This window comes from Hyla sarda, chromosome 2 (genome assembly GCF_029499605.1).
Source record: "Hyla sarda isolate aHylSar1 chromosome 2, aHylSar1.hap1, whole genome shotgun sequence".
Taxonomy (NCBI): Eukaryota; Metazoa; Chordata; class Amphibia; order Anura; family Hylidae; genus Hyla; species Hyla sarda.
This window is the reverse complement of record NC_079190.1, coordinates 254621802-254630101: the sequence shown is the minus strand read 5'-3', so window position 1 is coordinate 254630101 and position 8300 is coordinate 254621802.

Genomic DNA, 8300 nt, shown 5'->3' with positions numbered 1-8300 from the left:
TTCCGTCTGGAGCTTTACAAGTGTGACCCAGCCAAAGTTTCTGTTGCAGATTTTAACTCCCCACTCTTCCTAGAAATTCTATTGTGTGAACATGGTCTAACTGGTATGAAAAGGGGAGACACACAAGGCTGAATTCACGTTTTGCAGTTAAACTGCATGTACGGTAGGTAAAATACAACTTGTAAACCCAGCATGAAGGAAGGACTTGCACCTATCTTTATTTCCATAGTTGAGTCCAGCTTAAAGAAAATGTGCACTCAAATGTGTGAATCCTGCTTTAAGGATTCTGATTCACTCCCTAATGCCTAAATGCAGTTTTCTGAAAATGTGGAACAAGCAAGCACTTCTATACAACCATTCTGTACCGTTTTAAAAAAAAAAAAAAACAATCCATGGCAGAGCTGGCCTGTTTGTACTAAACTAGCAGTGAATGTAACTGTGGCTCCACACATCTAAGGTTTACTTGTAGGACATGATAGGTATACTTTTATTTGTAGTATACTTAGACTGAGAAAGACTTGGCAGACACTATTGCAAAAATCACTGGGATATAGGCATATATAGTTGAGGTGGGAAGCGCAGTTCCGTGTATGTAAGGGACAGCTGGGGGTGCGTATCATTGGCATAAGCCAACAGGTAATATCACAGTCAATAAAGAAGAAAGGAAGCTTGCACTCGCCCAGTAAAATAAAAAGGCCCTCTTTATTATAACTTCATTAAAACATGCTGGTGCTGGGATAGGGAGACGCGGTCAACAATCCGCTGACTGACCGGCTGAGGTGAGGCCATATTCCTTTTGGGCTTTCTCAAGCCTGCTGGACGTCACCTGCATGTGTCTACTTACCTGGCGTACCAGTGACTTAACAAACCTAGGCGGTCAGAGGAGAAGGGAAGGGAAGGGTAGAAGAAAGGGACGGGGAGGGAAGGAAGGCATCCCTTTCTTCCCCTCCCCTTTTCCTCCCTCCCCCTGACCACCTAGGTTTATTGGTAGTATGTTATTTCATTTGTAGGATTTCTTAGTAGTGTTCTAATGGAATTTGGTGCTGTTTGTGTTTATTACTTTGGGGTAGCTTTCACCTAATAGCTAACCCTATTGTCATGTATTACACATCATACATGCACCTTAGCGGCCATACTTTGTATGGATGGATTGACATCCTCAAATTTATAAAGAGAAGTAAAGGTCTGCTTTAAGGCTTGGTTTCCACACTGCTTTTTGTGGCGTTTTTTTTGGAAAACTGCCATTTCAGTTTTTGAGCCAAAGCCAGAAGTGTGTTCAAATGAATAGGAAATATAAAGGAAGGACTTTGGCTCAAAAACTGCAGTGGCAGTTATTAAAAAAAACAAAAAAAAAAAACAGTATGGAAACCTAGCCTTCAAGTAAAATATTTGTGATGTTCAGAAAAATGATATGTCCATTAAGCTGCTTCTTATTTGGTTGAAAGGATCTTGTACAAATAGTGTGTGTGTGTGTGTATGTGTCTATATATATATATATATATATATATATATATATATATATATATATATATATATATATATATATATATATATATATATATATATATATATATATATATATATATATATATTACACATACACACACACACACACACACAGTTATTTTGTTAAACTTAACCTATTTGCACTACTTGTTTGTTTTAGTTGTTTCTGTATTTAGAACATTGTATGGCCCTATGAGTTCTTATTCATTTCTGTTTTTATGTATTTTTATACCTATTCTAGAAATGTAATACACTTAACTCTTCAGAGACTATGAGCTGTCATACACTAGCATGTTTTTCATATTCATCCCTTATAACTTAGGTAATGCAATTTACACATACAGTCACATGTGGCATAAAGGCTGTAGATTTTCTGCAGCCTTTCTGTAGGTTATCCACAGCAGCGGATCAGCACCGCTGTAAAAAGTAGTCTATGTATGTAAAATCTGTAGATGTACATGTAGTCAGCATTCCCACAGCATAATCTCAGTAAGATTTTGTTGCAGATTTTAAGTCTTTCCCACCAATGTCGATGGGAAAATTTCACAACAAATTCACAGCATATCTGCAGAATGAATTGACATGTTGCCGATTTCAAATCTCCAATTTCATGCAGAGGTTTTTCCACAATTAGGATTAAAGTTCTTAAAATGACAGAAACATTGCTATGATTATACTAGACTATGATTTTGTAGTTTTGAGAAGCAAAAAGTCAATGGCAGAGCTGGTCTGTTTGTACTAAACTAGCAATGACTGTAACTGTGGCTACACGTACCCTAGGTTTATCGGACATTACATGGCCCAAGTGTCCCCGGCACACAGACCACAATACTTGCAGGTGTTATGTCATAGTAGGATAGACTAATACTTGGCTGTCTGCATGATGGGTTTCCCAGGAAAAGCAGGGTTGTTAGCATGTCTGGCCTTTAGATGATGTTTTGTAGTGTATTGTTTGCTATTCAGCTGAACCAAATTCCTTCCAACATAAGGACTCCATTTACCATACGTGCTGGGAAAGAAATGTATATTATGAATGTGAAATATTTGCACTTTCTGTAGCTTTAACATATGTTTATATTGTTTTGCTAACCTGTGTATTTTTTGTGTAACTTGTCAGAGTTGTCGACTTCTGGCAATAAAGGAAATTTTATAATTTAACTGATCTGACAAGGAGCATTTAGAGCATTTAAGTTATAAACACTTCTAATGCAGATATCTTACAGGTATATAAAAACTATTTTTGTTCCGTTTTGTGTCTGAGTTTATACTTTACAAATGTTTCTATAAAATCTTTTTTTTTTTTTTTTTTTTTTTTTTAAACAATGATTGTAAAGAAAATTTGGTTTCTTGTGAATTTGATTCTTGTTCCTTTTGAAGGTGGATATCATATACAGAGGCAGCTAAACATCTGTGTATATGTACATTCCGAATTAAAATAGTCATTAAACATTGAAATGTGTCGCTTTTCTTTCAAAATAATTTTTCATAAATGTCAGATTTTTGTTCAAGCATTCTTAGGCTGTGTTCACACAAAACTATGTGAAGTACAGGTGTAAAACAGTTGGGTTTTATTTATGTAATAAGTGTGCCCAATGAAAGTCTATGGAAAAGCAGTCTTTGTGCACACACTGTTTAAAGATCTGCATTGTAAGACACTTATTCACAGGAGCCGCGGGAACGCCGGGTCCCCATATGGGAGATCGTGGGGGGTCCCAGCGGTCAGATTCCCCGCGATCAGACACTTATCCCCTATCCTGCGGGTTCTCCAGCGTTCTGAACATTTTGTTCACAACGCTCGGAGCTAAAGCCCGTGATCATGAGGTCACGGCCACGCCCCCTCCCATAGAATGAATGTGTGGGGCGTGGTGTGACGTCATGGCCACTGCGACAGGAGCCTGGTGTTTATTTAGAACACTAGGTGCTGCAGGAGATTGCAGGGGACCCCAGGAGCAGGATCCTCACTATCAGACATCTTATCCCCTAACAGCGGGAGTACTCCTTTAAGGACCAGGTCAATTTTCATTTTTGCACTTTCGTTTTTTCCTCCTCCCCTTCTAAAAATCATAACTTTCAACTTTATTTTGCACCTAAAGACCCATATAAGGGCTTGTAACTTTTGGGGGCTTCTGTTTCTAGACAGTGCACTTTTAGTTAAAAATGATCTTTATTCTGTAGGTCCATACAGTTACAGGGATACTCAATTTATGTAGGTTTTATTTTACTACTTTAAAAAAATTATAATTACTTGCACCAAAATTAGTATGCTTAAAATTGTCATCTTCTGACTCCCCTATAACTTTTTATTTTTCCACATACGGGGCTATATATAAGGGCTCACTTTTTGCACTGTGATCTGTACTTTTTATCGGTACCATTTACATTTTTTATTTTTTATGGGACTTCTTAGACTTTGGTGTCTTTTTACAAGTATGCCATGGACCGTGCAGTTTAACTAACCTTAAATCTTAATAGTTCTGACATTTACAGTGACAGTGTTATCGGTGCTTTGCTGCTCAAGCCTGAATAGCCTGGCCAGAGCTTCAGAGCACGATCGGGCGGCAAGGAGGCAGGTGTGGGCCTTTTGCTGGGGATTTTGCTGCAGAAATACTGATCAGCTCCACTGAGCTAACCGGCACCATTAACCCCACATTTAGATGCGGCAATCAACAAATTAGATTGTGGTGCCAGGCACTGGCCCAGTCGGCGATGTCCGGAATTAACCGTGGGTCCTGGCTGCTGATGGCAACCGGGACCCACCGGGTATGAAGCATGCTTAGCTTGTGAACACGCTTCTGACCTCCGTAACGGGATCAGGGTGTACAATTTATGTCCTTTATCCTTTTTTAAAGGGTTACTCCGCCCCTAGCATCTTATCCCCCTATCCTTTGTCATATCACGGGGTTCCCGCCGCTGGGGACCCCCGGGATCTCTGCAGTACCCCGCTTTCATTACTGCACAGAGCAAACTCACTCTGTGCCTAATGACCGGCAATACAGGGCCGGAGCATCGTGACGTCACGGCCCGCCCCCTCAATACAAGTCTATGGGAGGGGGAGTGGCAGCCATCATGCCCCCTCCCATAGAATTGCATTAAGGGGGCTGGACATGACGTCACGATGCTCCGTCCCCTGTATCGCCGGTCATTACACACAGAGCGAGTTTGCTCTGTGCAGTAATGATAACAGGGTGCTGCAGCGGAGATCCCAGGGGGTCCCCAGCAGTGGGACCCCCACGATCTAACATCTTGTCCCCTATACTTTTGGATAGGGGATAAGAAGCTAGGGGTGGAGTACCCCTTTAAGCACCATTGACCAAGGGTGTACCTGTACCCACTTGGTACTTGAGGGGAAGGACACAGCCCATTTGACCTTGAGTTCAGAATTTTTCATTTCTGCATTTTTTTCCCCCTCAATTTTTAAGAATCATAATTTCTATTTATCTACAGATGGATATACGTATATATAATACGTTGCTCATTGTACTGGATGTGCATGCGGTGATCCCAAATATGTTGCTTTTTCTTTTGTAAAAATGTTATTTAACAAAAAAAGTTAAATATAGCAATATTTTGATTGCTAATACTGTTCATTGCTATGCATAGGCATAGCACTGATCAGTTGAATTGTCAATTTACTTCTATGCCATAGTAAAAGATCCCCTGAGCCACCATGTAGTTGGTAAGTGGCGCTCTGGCTGCATGTTAACTCATCGGACCCCTGTGATCATGTCGTTGCCTTATGCTTCAGATGCTGGTGGTGGTGGTGTAATGGTGTGGTGGACACTTTGTTGGCACACTTTGGGCACTTTTGTGCAAATTGAACATTATTTAAGTGCAACAGTCTACCTGAGTATTGTTGCTGACCATGTCCATCCCCTTATGAACACAGTGGACCCATCTTCTGATACTACTAGAAAAGAAGTCCGATGAACAGCTGATGTATAAATACTGTTAAGGCAGTTGTTATGGGGTTAACATGTAAATGGAAAACATAATTATGTGTAAACAAATAACTGCTATGGGGGAGATTAATCAAAACCTGTGCAAAGGAAAAGTTGTCCAGTTGCCCATAGCAACCAATCAGATCGCTTCTTTCATTTTGCAGAGGCCTTGTTAAAAACGAAAGAAGCGATCTGATTGGTTGCTATGGGCAACTGGGCAACTTTTCCTCTGGACAGGTTTTGATAAATCCCCACCATTATGAGTATAAAATATAATATAGGGACAACCTCATGTCTACACTTTATTACCATTTCCATCTGAATAAATCTTAAGTGTGAGCTGACTTTTTTTTTTTAATCTGTCTTTATAGAAATAAAAACCATTGTGGCTGATACAATGCTCCAGACACCCAGCATAAATGAAGATTAGGAAGATAACATGAGGGATCTCCATGCATGTTGTACCTCAAAACACACTATGCTGTAAATGCCCTCTAGTGGCAGCAGATTGCAGCCAGCATGTTATCTGTTAAAGGAAACCAAGAATTAGATTTGACCAAATATATAACGTGTTATATTTGGTAGAATCTTTATTCTCACCATCCCTGCGGGACATTTTTGCTCCCCCCCCCCCCCCCCAGGGATGGTGAGGATATGAAGTTTTCAAGTTACCCCTGCCATCCCGTAAGTAGTCCCCTGGCGGGAAGCTATTCTTACCTAGTACCATTAATCTGGCTGTAGTGACACCCCCTGGCATGATTGATGGCCAGCGTCATTGCTCTGCTCCTTAAGCAGACCGAGCAGAGCGGTGACCTGGCCACCAATCATGTCGAAGGGGCATTACTACGGCCGGTGTGACGGGACTTGGTAGGTATAGCTCCCTGCCCAGGGGGGCTACTTATGGGCAACTGGGGTAACTTACAAACTTCGTATCCTCAGGGGCTGTTGAGGATAAAGATTTTACCATATATAATGCATTGCTAATAGTAATGTATGGTAAAATATATGCTTGGTTCCCTTTTAATTGGGTTATCTAGGAATAGAATAACAGAGCTAATTTCTTCCAAAATCAGCACCACATCGGTCCTCAGGTTGTGTGTGTGTGGCATTAAAACTTGGCTCAATTCACTTCAATGGACCTGAGTGGCAATACCACATACAACCGGAGGACAGGTGGGTGTGGTGCTGTGTTTTTTTTTTTTTTTTTTCTTTTTTAAGACATCAGCTCTTTTTGCTTATCCTGAATAACACCTTTATGTCTGGAACTGTGCAGAGTACTAGAGCTGTACAATGTGTTCAGAAAGACTTTACATCATTTTACTTTTCTCACATTCTGTTCTGTTGAGGCCTTGTGCTAAAATAAAAAAAATCAACCCTTTGCTATGGAATTTGTAATTTAGCTCTGAATCCTCCCATTTCTCTTGATCATCTCTGAGAAGTTACTACACCTTGATTGGACTCACCTGTGGTAAAGTCAGATGATTGGACAGGATCTGGAAAGAGGCAGCCCTGTCTATATAAGGTCTCACAGCTGACAATACATATCAGAAAAAAACATGAGGGGGCAAGAATTGCAAGAACAACACGGACAGCCCAGCCAGGGCCTTGACTTAAAGGGGTCCTTTTTTTTTTTCTTCAATCAACTGGTGCCAGAAACTTAAACAGATTAGTAAATTACTATTCTATTAAAAAAAAATCTTAATCCTTCCAGTACTTATTAGCTGCTTAATACTACAGAGGAAATTATTTTCTTTATAGAACACAGAGCTCTCTGCTGACATCATGACCACAGTGCTCTTTGCTGACACATCTGTCCATTTTTAAGAACTCTCCAGAGTAGGAGAAATCCCCATAGAAAGCAAATGCTGCTCTGGACAGTTCCTAAAATGGACAGAGATGTCAGCAGAGAGCACTGTGTTCCAAAAAGAAAAGAATTGACTCTGTAGTATTCAGCAGCTAATAAGTACTGGAAGGATTAAGATATTTTAATAGAAGTAATTTACAAATCTGTTTACCTTTCTGGTACCAGTTGATTTAAAAAAAAAAAGGTTTTAAGCCCTATCAAACGTCTCTGCCTGTTCCCCGACAGTCCCCATCCAAACTGACAGAGCTTGAGGGGGATCTGCAGATAATGGTAGAAAATCCCACAACCTTGAGGAGGCTGATGTATTTGTCATTATGGGAACTGAATTTTCTTATTTTATCATAAGGACTCTTTTTGCTATATGGAGATCTGTCAGCAAGTCTGTCGGAACTACAGGAGAAAAAAAAAATAATGCATGCACTAAATAGAGAAGAAAGCCTGGACTGTGTAAATCCAATGTGAGCCTGCTTGTCTCCTCAATAAGGCCTGAGCTGAGCTCTTCTCCCTGACCACCCATACATTTCTGGTAGATCCAAGGCTACTTTGGTGATGTAAATTTGTGTAATCCTAGCCGGAGTTCCTGCGGGCGGGCCCGAGCCCGCCCGCAGGAACTCCGGCTAGGACTACACAAATTTATGATTGTGGACCTGAGGAAGACGCCAGCGAGCGCCGAAACGCGTTGTCCTGTTTTTACTGTCTTGACTTCTTTTTTCAATAAAAGTTAGTCCTGCATAAGTGCTGGCTCATACTGTTTCTTGACTTCAACCATCGCCATCTGACAGTAGAGCTCTCAACATACCCCCCATTTTTACTCCTCCTACTTTGCTGAGAGAAATAGGTGTTGTCCTGTGATTGGCCAGAGAAGTAAGAAAAATGAAGCCTTGGTGAATACTGCTGGCAAACAGCCCAGCTCTGATCCTAACCCCTGAAATGGTAAAAATGAAAAATATCTGTGCACTATGGAGGGAGTTCTTAGGCTCAATAAAAGCACG